Below are 14,490 nucleotides of genomic sequence, written 5' to 3' on the forward strand. Positions count from 1 at the left end.
GGAGACCCAGAAGAAGCTCCAGGCTCCTGGCTTCAGATTGACACATCTCCAGCCGTTGCAGCCAATTGGGAAGTGAACCAGCAAATGGAAGACCTCTCTCTCTGTGCCTCTTCTTCTCTGTGTAATTTTGACTTTCAAAAAAATAAATAAACCTTTTAAAAAAAAGCTATGTCTGCTCTCATTTACCTTTTTTTTTTTTTCTTAAACTGTTTTAGCAGTAAATTGAGGTGAAAACAATCTGAGCCTGAGCCTATTTCTGTCAATGTTTATATTAGGTCAGTAGTTTTCTAGTTCAGCATATGCTAAACATCACAACAGAGCTAAGCCAATGAACCCTCAACAGGATAGAATCCATGATTGAGGATCTACCCAACTACACTAATCTGCACTTTGGGGAACTTTCATAACACAATATAAGAATATTCAAATTGTACCATTTTTAATAAGTGGATAGGCTACATGTTATCAGCAGGATGTTTTTCTAACCTATCTTTTCAAGGTGTTCTATTTTTAAAAAAGTAACTTTGATGACCTGGTATATAGGAATGTGACTTACAACCCAGGAATATCTTCCACCATCTTTAGTTAGCTTTTCTGTCTACCCTGTAACAATCTGCTAGCTTCACAATATACTCATAATTCTACCACAATTACCTTCTTCTGAATGACCAAATTTATATGAAGGTTCATGTAGACAAAAATATCACTGTACAGATGTTATAGAATACTGATAGTACAAGATACATGTAAGAGAGGATGATTTCCATCAGTTCAATCACCTCAATGATATCTTGAACCTTTTTCTGTGTCACCCCACTCTTCAACCCAACATAGTGGCATACAGTTTATTATAAACCTATGTGTTTCCCATTTTGAAGTAATTTTGCTATCTGCAGTCTTGAAGATTGCACTTCTCCCTGAATGAAGAAATAACAAAAGCATCAGAATATTAGCAATAAAAAATAAAAACTGTTTCTGAAAACAGCAATGGAATGAATACAATTATTACTGAGCTAATAGAAGCTTCTGATATATAGATAGATATAGATAGATGCAAATGTATATATATGGTATATAGATAGATGTAGATAGATATAGATATAGATGATATAGATAGATATAGGTGTAGATATAGATATAGATATAGATATAGATATAGATAAAGACCTCCTAAATGTTCTTTTCCAGCTTAGGACAAGAAAGGAAAGCTATAAAAACTGACATGACAGAATCAAAAATATCAAGAAATTTTAAATCAGGGAATTGGGAAAAACTTTTAAAAATTAAACTTATAGGTATATAAACGTATTTAAATCATTTATCAAAACAATAGAATTTTGACAATTTCCTTTGTAGACATAATATATACACATATATATGTATACACATAGACAAAAATGTTAATTATGTTAAGAGTGTTAAGTGTCTTAAAACTAATGATATTATTTATTTTTTATACCTGTATTAGAGTTCTTTAGTCTTAGCCTCTTAGCTGAGAGTACCTTCTAAAAAGTTATTTTGGAGTATTTCATTACAAATTCTTATCTATTAAACAATTTAAATATGTTTTTCTATATAACTAAAAATTTGACTTACTTTCAGAAAAGAGTGTATTATTTGAAATAAAAGGCATCAGTTGTTTTCTGAAAAATTGGTATCAACTATGTAGTTCACACCTAAGCTATAATATAGCATTAGGCTTGTTTTGACTGCTACTTTGACTTAAATAATTGCCAATAAATGTAAAATTTAGAGATACAATCACATACATTGGATTTAATGTGGTATACAAACAAATACAGTATGCTGCTGTTTAGGGTCTGCTAGAGCAATCTGCCACCAATTCTTCAAACATTAAATTCTACAACCCTTCAGCTAAACAATAATATAGGCTGGAGGTGCACTGGAGAACGGGAAGGGATGCAGAATCATGTATCCAGTCATCAGTATGGGCTAGAAACGTGCCAAAGTAAATTATATATATGTATATGTGTATACATATACATATATATATACACACACATATATATGTATATATATACACCCACAGTTTAAGTTGACAGAATTAAGATGTACATATACACACACATTCACACTCCACAAACGTTGATTAAAATGAATACCAGCTAGGAGGTTAGGGACTTCAGGATTAAAATTTCTTCTCATATAATCCCTCCTATGTCTCTCTTCATAACTTTTGTTTGTTTCTTCCATTGAGATAACTATTTAGACAAAATGGAGCTACCTTCGAATGTATTATGCAATGTCTATTTTTTGATTAAGATCAAGCCTCTGTGTTAGTTTCCAATTTGGTAAAGCTCAACCTCAAATTTGGACAATGGAAAATAAGAGGAAGCATTATAGAAATCAACAAGTTGCAAATATATTTTTATTTTTTCCCTTAAAAAGCAGAGTATAGTAGATTTGAAGTGTGTCACCTTGATGGTCTGTGATATTTGGGTAAGATTTAGTAAGAGCAGAAATTCTTGGCATTTCTCTAATCTTTATTTCTATTATCTCCAATACTTTCAGATTTCAAAGCACAGTTTTGGTGCTAATTACTAGATTTTGACTTTTATGAAAACCCCACACCACATGTCCTGATTTTATCCCCGGTTGCGTGTGGAATCTGAAATGTGGTTTTATCAAAATAAACTCACACTTTAGTATGTGGAATTTCACTTGTAAAGTAGAGATCATAATTTCAAAAACAAACACAATTTGCACTTGGTTTTGCTTGAAAAAATAAAACTCTTGGCTGTGATCAGATGAAAAATGTTTTACTGAAGTACTGGATTTTTTCTGCAAAGTGTCTGTGGTTGAACCCATGTGAACGAGAACAACTTCGTTTTCCAAGGAAGCACCTTGGTATCTCCATATTTAATTGCTATATCTTAAGAAGAGGTTTTAAAAGTTTACTAAAAAATTATTTAATTCTTCTTCAAAAATCTAAACATCCACTCTGGCATTTCCTACTCATTTGAGTCAAGAACAGTGTTTGTAAAGATAAGTTCTAGGAAGAAAAAATTTTTAAGCTACTAATTGACAAAAACTATTGAATACATTGCTGTTCAATAAAAGAAAAAATCCAGTTATGAGGGTATTTCAAAATTTTTGTGAAGAAGTGGAATTAAAACTTTATTTTGGTTAAAATTTTTTTGAAATTCATGCAGTTTTTTTCATAATTTTTCATTTTCATCAATTTTTTGAAGATTCCTCATATGTAAGGATTTCAAAATTTTTGCACCAAAAATAAACTTATCCTTTAATTCTAATTTCTAGGAGCACTTTAAAATAACTTTGTATTTCCTTAGGATCAGATGATGCAGTACATGACATATCTCTGTTTGAATTCTAGCTCTTCCACTCTTCCACTCTTTTACCTTGAGCAGTTAAACAAACTATCACATTCTAAGCTTCTTAGTAAATGATATTAATTAATGGAATGATTTTGAAGTTGAAATGAGAACTGAGACCTGCAGAGTTTTAGAAAAGTGCTTGGAACACAATAGACACAGAGAAATTATTGGTGCCTATGATGGCATTTCAAGTCCACAGAGAACCAATTTTATCAGAATATTTGGGTTAATTAAGTTTTTATAGGTGAAACTCAAAGAATAGTTTGTGTCAGAAATACTTGTCATCAACCCTATCAAAAATTCTTGGCTGTTTCAGGCACTAAAACCACTCCAAAAATTAGTCCTCATGATCAAACCATTGCTTGGCACAGTTGGAGAAAAATGCAAGGAAATCTGGAAGAAAGGGACTTGCTTTGAATTTGTTTTGTAACATATAAGGTATACAGGACACTGCTGTAGGCCTCTGAGAACACTATAGACAGGAGAGATGTACAGAGGGTGGCCCTGTTGTCAATGGGGTTGAGCTGAGAGCCTCTTCTACCACTTATTGTTGTAAATCTTTCTGCAGGTCAATTAACCTCTGGAAGATAAATAGTGGTATTTATCTCAAAGAGTTATTTTGAGAACCTAATGAGATAATACAGGTTAAGTCTTAGCAAGGTTCCCAGCACATGACAAACATTCCAGAGATGGTTTAGTTTTCAGATGATTATTAGTCCTTCTTTCCTTTACAGGGCTCTTTCTTGGGGGCATCCACTCACCTTTCTTGAGGAACACAAAAGAAAATAGAATAACAAGTTCGCTTTTAAAGTTTCTCTTTCTGTTCAAGACAATTGTCACTTTACCGTAGCCCTGTTCTAGAAGGTTTATGTCTATATACTTACTGTATATTTTAAAAGGAATTATTGGGTCTTAATTCATCCAATTATTTGACCATGATAATCAGCTCCAGTTTCTTCATTTCTCCAAGTTGAACATACAGTAGCAATATGTGCACAAGTAGCCGTAGGCCTTTGGACTTCATCACAACAGCCTTTTTATGAGTCTGTTGTTAAGCTCTATCTTTATGTGATTCATCAAATTGAATAACACTGCTAGTCCTCTAAGAGTCTCTTACTCCATGAATGATTTATAACAAAAAGGAGCTACTTTATTAAAAGGTTCTTGTGCGGTAGAGGCTCTTGTGAGCTCAAAGAGCTAAGAGTTGCCATTATTACATTAGGAGAAATATATGTTTTTTCATGAGAAACAATGGTCAATGGGAAGTTCATCCATTTTAGGGGGTAGTCCCATTTTTTTTCTTACATTCCTCTTCTCTGAGTCTTTTCTCTAATCATTTTAAGCTATTCACCCAACTAATGCTTCTTGTGTGTTACAATGCCCTATGCCTGGCTAGATTACTGAATAAGATTGGCAGAACTTGCCCTTACAATGCTATTGCTAATGGTTCCCAAGGTGGGTTGCACATTAGAATCACTGGAGATTTGTTTTCAGAAGGTCCACATGTAACCATTATATCAGAGTCTTCAGGGTGTTGGTGTAGATACTGAAGCAGAGGAGTCTACTACTTTAGATGACCTAAAAAGGCCAGTGGACCGGAATACGGTGATCAAGAGGTACAAGGCAGAAGATAGATATGTTAGAGAAGCACAGTCTTGATCTCAAACCAATCTCCCCTCTCCCAGGAACTACCACTTGAGATAAAACTGAGGATGGACATTCAACCTAAAGGTTAAGACACTAGCTAAAATGCTCCTGTTCTCTATCAGTGTGCCTGGTTTTGGTTTTTTTTTTATTTTTATTTTTTTATTTTTTTTTGACAGGCAGAGTGGACAGTGAGAGAGAGAGACAGAGAGAAAGGTCTTCCTTTTGCCATTGGTTCACCCTCCAATGGCCGCCGCGGTAGCGCGCTGCGGCCGGCGCACCGCGCTGTTCCGATGGCAGGACCCAGGTGCTTATCCTGGTCTCCCATGGGGTGCAGAGCCCAAGCACTTGGGCCATCCTCCACTGCACTCCCTGGCCACAGCAGAGAGCTGGCCTGGAAGAGGGGCAACCGGGACAGGATCGGTGCCCTGACCGGGACTAGAACCCGGTGTGCCGGCGCCGCAAGGCGGAGGATTAGCCTGTTGAGCCACGGCGCTGGCCATGGTTTTGGTTCTTGTATGGTTTTGATGGTTTTGGTTCTGAATGGTCCATGACTCCAGATTTCTGCTAATGCAGACCTTGGGGAGGCAGCAGTGATGCTCACTCAAGTGATGAGGTTCCTACACCCACAGAGGACACCTGGATTGAGATCTCCACTCCAAGCTTTGTTCCAGTCTATCCCCAGGTGTTAAGACTTTAGGGGGCAGGGAGAAGGGGAAAGGAATGAACCAGCAAATGGGAGTGTCTCTCTCTCACACACACACAAACACATATATCTGTCCATGTCTCTTCCTATATAAAAGTTAAAAGTAAATGTAACTGGATTTTTTTTTTTTATTTTTTTTTGATAGGCAGAGTGGACAGTGAGAGAGAGAGATAGAGAGAAAGGTCTTCCTTTGCTCTTGATTCACTCTCCAATGGCCACCGTGGCTGGCCCTGTGCCGCCGGCACACCGCACTGATCTGAAGCCAGGAGCCAGGTGCTTTCTCCTGGTCTCCCTTGGGGTGCAGGGCCCAAGCACTTGGGCCATCCTCCACTGCACTCCTGGGCCACAGCAGAGAGCTGGCCTGGAAGAGGGGCAACCGGGACAGAATCTGGCGCCCCGACCAGGACTAGAACCCAATGTGCCAGCACCACAGGCAGAGGATTAGCCTATTGAGCCGCAGCACCGGCTTGTAACTGGATTTAACAAGGCATTTATTCATACCAAAAAGCGTAATACATTTTCATTTTTATATTAAGGGTGGCTCATTAACAAGAGATTTTTGAATAACTCATGCTTCATTTCAAATATATTCCAGAATGTGAAATCTACTTAATGTGGCCTTCACCTTAATTTTCAAAGTAGGGTCAAGGAAATCTCAAATGTTTGTAGGAAATTTTCTTAATCACTTGAATTGCAGATGCCAATTTTTTTTTATCTCCCTTCCCTCACAACACTTTGCTTCTAGAATATTTCATGTATCCAAATTCCATCAATTAGTAACAAAGGTTACAGTTGCATAGTTCCTTTTTAGTTGCTTCTTCATATACAGTTTTTCAGACCCATTGGTAATTTATCATGTGGCCTCAGTGTCATCCCTTAGTCTCTACAAAGATGGGATCACAGAATAGAATAGCATGACAGTAGGATAAGCATGAGATATTTGGAATTCATCAGTATTGTTTTGGTATGTATAGTTCCTGAACCTTACTTAAAATTATGTTTGGGTAAAGTTATGAGTTGTGAGGCTCTTAATCTACAGTCATGATGTGAGTGTGGCCTCATTTGACTGTATGTTTAGAAAGATAGGTTGGGGGCTGGTGCTGTGGCATAGCAGTTAAAGCCATTGCCTGCAATGCTGGCATCCCACATGGGCACTGGTTCCAGTCCCAGCTCCTCCACTTCCAATCTAGTTCCCTGCTGATGCCCCTGGGAAGGCAGTAGAGGTTTGCTTGGGTGCTTGGGCCTCTGCATCCACATGGGAAACCTGGAGGAGGCTCCTGGTTCCTGGTGTCAGCTTTGCCCAGCCCTGGCTGTTGCAGTCATTTGGGGAGTGAAACTTGGATGGAACATCGACCTTTCTCTCTCTGTCTCTCTCTCTCTCACTCTCTCTCTATCTGCCTCTGCCTTTCAAATAAATAAATCTTTAAAAAAAAAAGACAGGTGGATGCATAAAATCATCTAATGGTCTATTAGAATGTTGATTTGTTTGATTCATTAATACATAAGGAAATGTATATAGTAAGGAACTACTGGAACATACCTCTTTGGCTTTAATCCAAGAATGCTTATATGATTGAGGAGAATTTTTTTCCTAGGAGAATAAAGTTTAATAGTAATCAGATGTTCATTCTGGAAGTATAAGGATAGTAATGATTTTGTTTGAAACGATATTGAAATATTTGCCTTATATTCAGCGTGGTGTATGAACACACTAATGTCCAGGATACATACAGGAACCAATCTTACTTTTCTGAGTCATTTTTCAAAGTTTAATTGATACATAATTATACATATTTATGTGTGGTAACTCAATGTCTCATGAATTAATCAGAGTAATTTTTGCATTTCCATTTTCTTAAACATTTTTCTTTTCTTTATATTTAAACTCTGCTAACTCTTCATTTCTAGGTCTGTATAAAATCTGTAATATGTTGTCAACAAGACTCGCCCTCCTGTGCTGTGGAACACTGAAATTTATTCCTCCTGGCCAACTGTGTTTTGGTAACTCTGTCCAACTTCCTTTTATCTCCCTTTAAACTACCTTTCTTAGTCTCTAGTCATCACTATTTTATTTTCTTCTTCTATGAGACTAAACTTCACCTTTCCTTTCTGAAGGAAAACATGTATTTGTCTTTCTATGCTTGATTTATTTCACTTACCATAATGACCTCTGGTTTCATCCATGTTGTAACAAATGACAGGATTTCATTCTTTATTGCTGTTTAATATTCCATTGTGTACTTAAACCACACTGTCATTATCCTTCATCCACTGAAGGATATCTCAGTTGATTCCATATTTTGACTATTATATATAGTGTTGCAATAGTCTCATGAGTGCAAGTATTTCTTTAACATGCTCATTTCATTTCCTTTGAAAATATACTCAAAAGTGGTATAGCTGAATCGCTTGGTAGTTCTTTTTTCTTTTTCTTTTTCTTTCTCTCTTTTTTTTTTTTTTTTTTTTTTTTGACAGGCAGAGTTAGACAGTGAGAGAGAGAGAGAGAGAAAGGTTTCTTTTTCCATTGGTTCATCCCTCAAATGGCTGCTACGGCCGGCGCACTGCGCCGATCCAAACCCAGGAGCCAGGCGCTTCTCCTGGTCTCCCATGCAGGTGCAGGGCCCAAGCACTTGGGCCATCCTCCACTGCACTCCTGGGCCACAGCAGAGAGCTGGACTGGAAGAGGAGCAACCAGGACAGAATCCGGCACCCCAACCGGCACTAGAAACTGGGGTGCTGGCACCGCAGGCAGAGGATTAGCCAAGTGAGCTGTGGCGCCAGTCTGCTTGGTACTCCTATTTATAGTTCCATATTGTTTTCCACAGTGATTGTAATCATTTACACTGTCACCATAATACAGGAGAGTTCCTGTTTGCTACATCCTCATCAGCATTTGTTATTTTTGCTTTTTTGATAATGGCCATTCTGATTGGGATGAGATATTACCTCACCTCAGTTATGATTTCCATTTCCTTGATAATTAGTGATGTTGAGCATTTTTTTTTCACATCTTTTTTTCGCATCATATTGGTCCATTTGTGTATCTGCTCTTAAGAAATACCTATTTAGACCATTTTATTGAATTATTTGACTTCCGTTGAGTTTTAAAAATTCCTTACATATTATGGATAATAATCTCTTGTCAGGTGAATTGTTTGCAAACATTGTCTGCCATCCTGTAGGTTTTCTCTTACTCTGTTAGTTGTTTCCTTTGCTCACAGAAGGTTTGATACAATCCCGTATGTCTAGTTTTGCTCTCCTTGCCTGAACTTTTGAAGTCTTATCCAAATGCTCATTGCTTATATTGATGTATTGAAGTGTTTCCCCTGGGTTTTTTTCTAGTAGTCTTAACTGTTTCAGGTGTTACATATAGGTCTTTTATCAATTTTGAGTTGGCTTTTGAAGACATAAGAGATAGGGTCTAGATTTGTTCTTCTGCATATGGATGTTTTGTTTTTACAGTACTATTTATTGAAGAGTCTGTCCATCTCTCCATGTTTGTTCCAGGTGGCTAATGAAATAAGTTGGGGGGTCCGGCTCTGTGGTGTAATGGGTAAAGCTGCCGCCTGCAGTGCCTACATCCCATATGGGATCCTAGTTTGTGTCTCGGCTGCTCCACTTCCATCCAGCTCTCTGGTATGGCCTGTGAAAGTAGTAGAGGATGGCCCAAGTCCTTGGGCCCCTGCACCCATGTGGGAGACCTGGAGGAGGCTCCTGGCTCCTGGCTTTGGATTGGCGCAGTTCTGATCATTATGGCCAATTGGGGAGTGAACCAGTGGATGGAGGACTTCTCTCTCTCTCTGCCTCTCCTTCTCTCTGTGTATAACTCTGACTTTCAAATAAATAAATAAAAGAAAAATAAAAGAAAAAAGAAAAAGAGTTGTTTATAGATGGTTGGCTTTATTTCTAAGTTCTCTATTTTGTCTCATCAAGCTGCATGTCAGATTGGATGCCAGTACCATGCTATCTGGTGACTATAATATCTTTTGAGAACAGCTATTATGATGCTTTGTCCTTTTTGTTCAGTTTTGCTTTGGTTATTCAGGGTCTTTTTTGGTTCCATATGTATTTTTTATTGTTTTGCTTTTTCTGTGAAGAATACCAATGGTATTTTGGTGAGAATGACATGACTCTGTAAATCTCTTTTGGTAGTGTGAACATTTTAACACTAACTCCTCCGATCTGTGAACATGAACATTATTGTGATTTTTATGTCTTTAATTTCCTCTATCAGTGTTTTGTAAATTTTATTATGGAGAGAATTCATTTCCTTGATTATATTAATCCCTAGGTATTTCATTTTTTTATACTTGATTTGAATGAAATTGTTCTCAAGTACTTTTCCAGGAAGTTCATTGTTGGTATATGAAAATGGTATGGATTTTTGTATGTTGATTCTCTAGCTTGCAATCTTAGTGAATTTATTTATTACTTTTATTAGTTCTCTTGGTGGTGTGTTTAAATTTTATATGTATAAAATATGTATGTATATGTATAGAATGTATATGTGTATATAATCATGTCATGTGTAAACTGGAATGATATGACTGCCTCCCTTCTTGTTTAGATGTCTTTTATATTTTTCTCTTGCCTAGTTGCTCTGGGTAAGAGTTATAGCTTTATATTGACTTACAGTGGACAAGCTGGGCTTCCTTTTCTTGTTTCAGATCTTACAGGGAACATTTTCTGCTTTTCCATATTCAGTATAATGTTTGTTGGGGGGTTGTCTTCTACACTTACTTCATTTTTAAAGTGTCTTTATCATTGAAAGCATGTCGAATTTTGTTGGATATTTTTCTGCTTCTATTACGATGATCATGTGGTTTTTGTCATTTACCCTGTTACTATGATGTGCTATGTTTATTGATATGTATATGTTGAACCTGTGAGTACTTGCTTTCCTAGAATAAATTCTGCTTGATCATTGTGTATGATTTTTTAAATGTGCTGCTGGATTCAATTTGTCAATTTTTGGGGGGGAATTTTTGCATCTATGTTCATCTGGAGAGGGGGGAGAGAGGTAGGGAAGAAGGGGAATATCATGTTCTTAGAATTGTATCTGGGAAATATATGAAATCTGTTATCTTTGTACTAATATACATGTTTAAAAGAAGAAAGAACTATATCTACAATCACATTGACTCTGTTAAAAACTAATTAAAATTAGAATTAAAAAACATTTTTAAAAAAGAAGCACTCATCTGTAGTTTTTTATTACTGTATCCTTTGCTAATTTTGGTATAATGCTGACCATGTAGCATGAGTTTGGAATGGTTCCTTTTCTTTCACTGTTTTTGTGATATTTTTGAGTTTTAATTCTTTAAGTTTGAGTTTTAATTCTTTAAAAATTTGGTAGAAGTCAGCAGTTAATTCATATGGTCCTGGAATTTTCTTTGTTGGGAGATTTTTGTCACTGCTTCAATCTTGTCATTTGTCAGTTGTTATTGATCTGATAAAAACTTTCTATGTCTCCATGGTTCAGTTGTGGTAGGTTATAGATGTACTCATTACATGTACTCATTTTCATCTCTAAGGTTTGTTAATTTGCTATGGTATTTTGTAACAACGTCTAGTGATCCTTATCTACTTTATTTTTATGATATCTGTCATAATATTTTTCCTCTCTGATTTTATTTATTTGGGTCTTTTTTCTTGTTTAGACCAGGTAAAGGTTTGTCAACTTAATCATTTCAAAAAGTCAATTCTTCATTTTGTTGATCTTTTCTATTTTTTATATTTTATTTTTATTTTTATTTTATTTAATTAATTTATTTTTTTTTTTATTTTTTTGTCAGGCAGAGTGGACAGTGAGAGAGAGAGACAGAGAGAAAGGTCTTCCTTTTGCCATTGGTTCACCCTCCAATGTCCGCTGCGGCCGGCGCACCGCACTGATCCGATGGCAGGAGCCAGGTACTTCTCCTGGTCTCCCATGGGGTGCAGGGCCCAAGGACTTGGGCCATCCTCCACTGCACTCCCTGGCCACAGCAGAGAGCTGGCCTGGAAGAGGGGCAACCGGGACAGGATCAGTGCCCCGACCGGGACTAGAACCCGGTGTGCCGGCGCTGCAAGGCAGAGGATTAGCCTAGTGAGCCGCGGCGCCGGCCATTTTGTTGATCTTTTCTATTCTTTGTCTCTCTTTTGTGTGACTCTGTTCTGATCTTTTTTGTTTTTTTTTTCCTTCCACCAACTCGAGGTTTGGTTTGTTCTTGTCTTTCTAGTTTTTTCAGTTTCATTATCATGTTTTATCATGTTGCTAATCTAAAGTCTTTCTTTTTTGATGTAGGCATTTATTGTTGTAAAACTTCTTCCTAGCACTGCTTTTGCTGCATTCCATAGGTTTTGTCATATTGTGTTTCCATTTCATTTGCTTCAAGAAATTTAAAAATTTCTCTTTTTTAAAAAAAAAAAGATTTGTTTATTTATTTTGAAAGTCAGAGTCACAGACTGAGAGGGAGAATCATGAAGACGTGGATATTCCATTCGTTGATTCACTCTCCAGATGGCTGTAAATCAAGCACTGGGTTAAGCTAAAGCCTGGAGCCAAGAACCTTATCTGGGTCTCCCACCAAGGTGGCAGGGCCTGAGCACCTAGGCCATCTTCTGCTGATTTTTCCAGGCTATTAATAGGAAGAAAGATTGGACATGGAGCGGTTGGCACACACACCAGCACCTATATGGGTATTAGCATCACAGGTGGCAGCTTTACCCACTACACCACAGTGTTGGCCCCTGAAATTTTTCTTTTGACTTCTGTGTTGATATATTTGTCATCCAAGATCATGTATTTAATTTCCACGTATCGGCACTATTTTTAAAAAATTCTTCATATTTTTGAATTTTAATTTTATTCCATTGTGGCCAGAGAAGATAAGTGCTACAATTTTGAGTTTTTTTAATTTCTTGAGATTTGTTTTGTGGCCTAACATTTTTAATTCTGGAGAATTTTCCATGTGCTGAGGAGAATGTGTATTCTATAAATGTTCTATAAATGTCTGTTAGGGCCACTTGGTCTGTACTATTTTTTTTTTCTCTTTAAAGGTTTTACTTATTTTATTTGAGAGGTGGAGATACAGACAGTGAGAGGGAGAGACAGAGAGAAAGTCTTCCTTCCGTTGGTTCACTCTCCAAATGGTTGCAATGGCCAGCGCTGCGCCTATCCGAAGCCAGGAGCCAGGTGCTTCTTCCAAGTCTCCCACACGGGGGTGCAGAGACCCAAGGACTGGGGCCATCCTCTACTGCTCTCCCAGGCCAAAGCAGAGAGTTGGATTGGAAGAGGAGCAACTGGGATTAGAACCGGCACCCAAATGGGATGCCGGTACCACAGGTGGAAGATTAACCTACTGCGCCACGGCTGGGGGATTTTACCAGAGGTTCAATCCACAGTCCTCAGTGATTTTGAGTCTTGCCTGGAGGGTTGGCAGGGGCATGGAATCCACTTAGGCCAGTGAAGTTTCCCCTTCCCCTCACTCTGTCAAAGCACCAGCACTCAAGTTGCCAAGGTGGAGCACTAACCAACCTCTTGGTTAAGCAACTGGCTTTGGGAATGCCACAGTCCTTTCCATGGCCAGGGAGGCTTGTGGGTCTGAGAGTGGACCCCCTGCTTTCTGTGACTATGAGAGACCTGTGCCTTGTGATTGTGGGAATTCTGTGACTATTTAATAGGGCGTGTGATAGGGTGTGGCTAGGTCTTTGGGCAATGGCTATGTCTGGCTTCATAGGCTCAGGGTTCCGTGCTCACACTGAGGAGTGCACAGATCATTTATTTGGCTCATGCACTTGCAAAAGTAAGGTGCCTAAGCATTGTGTGTTCACTTTAGGTGGTTGGCTCACCGTGGAAGAGAGGGGCTGGCACTATGATCATGACAGCCATCATGTTCATACCCTCCCCACTGCTGACAATAGAGATCTACCACACCCACCTTGGGTGTCATCCTGCATTCTTGCCCCATCCTTGAGCACTGGCTGGAGCTCCCTGGCCACACACGTAGCATATGCCTCTGGATATCCACTGAAGGATCAGATACTCTACTAAGCCACAGAGGCATATTACAAAGATACAACCAGTCAGAGGAGAAAACAAACATTGTTTCTACAAATACCTAATAATAAATGGAGAAATATAAGAAACATGAACAAGGAAGATACTATGACACTCTAAAAGGAGCACAGCACTGCAAGATTAGAATGTGAGGACAAACAGATTGATGAAATGTGTGAAAAGGAATTCAGAAGAATGATTATAAGAGTACTCAAAAACACAGAGAAGTAAATACATGAATCAAAGAAATCAATTCAGGACATGGATGAAAAATTCTGCCAGGAGATAGAGATAATGAAGAGAAATCAAACTGAAATATTAGAAAAAAAAATTCAAGGATTTGGCTCTGTGGCGTAGTGGGCTAAGACTCTACATGCAGCACCAGATCCCATATGGCTGCTCCTCTTCAGATCCAGCTCTGCTAGGGCCTGGAAAATCAGTAGAAAATAGCCTAAGTGCTTAGAAGCCTGTAATTGCATGGAAGACCCAGAAGAAGATCTTGGCTCCTGGCTTTGGTTCAGCCCAGCTCTTGCCATTCTAGCCATTTGGAGAGTGAATCTGAGGGCATAGGCCTGGACTGATGGACCTGGCGAACTTAGCAGTGGGGGCAGAGTACTTGTTAGTCTTCATGGGTCATATGAGGGACAGGGATGTTTCTTAATCTTTCAAATCAAACTTCTTCCTAGTGTCTGAGTGCAAGCTCTAAAAGGCAAAGTGGAGTCCAAGGCACTCATGTTAACATC

The sequence above is a fragment of the Lepus europaeus genome, chromosome 4 (assembly GCF_033115175.1).
Source record: "Lepus europaeus isolate LE1 chromosome 4, mLepTim1.pri, whole genome shotgun sequence".
NCBI lineage: Eukaryota > Metazoa > Chordata > Mammalia > Lagomorpha > Leporidae > Lepus > Lepus europaeus.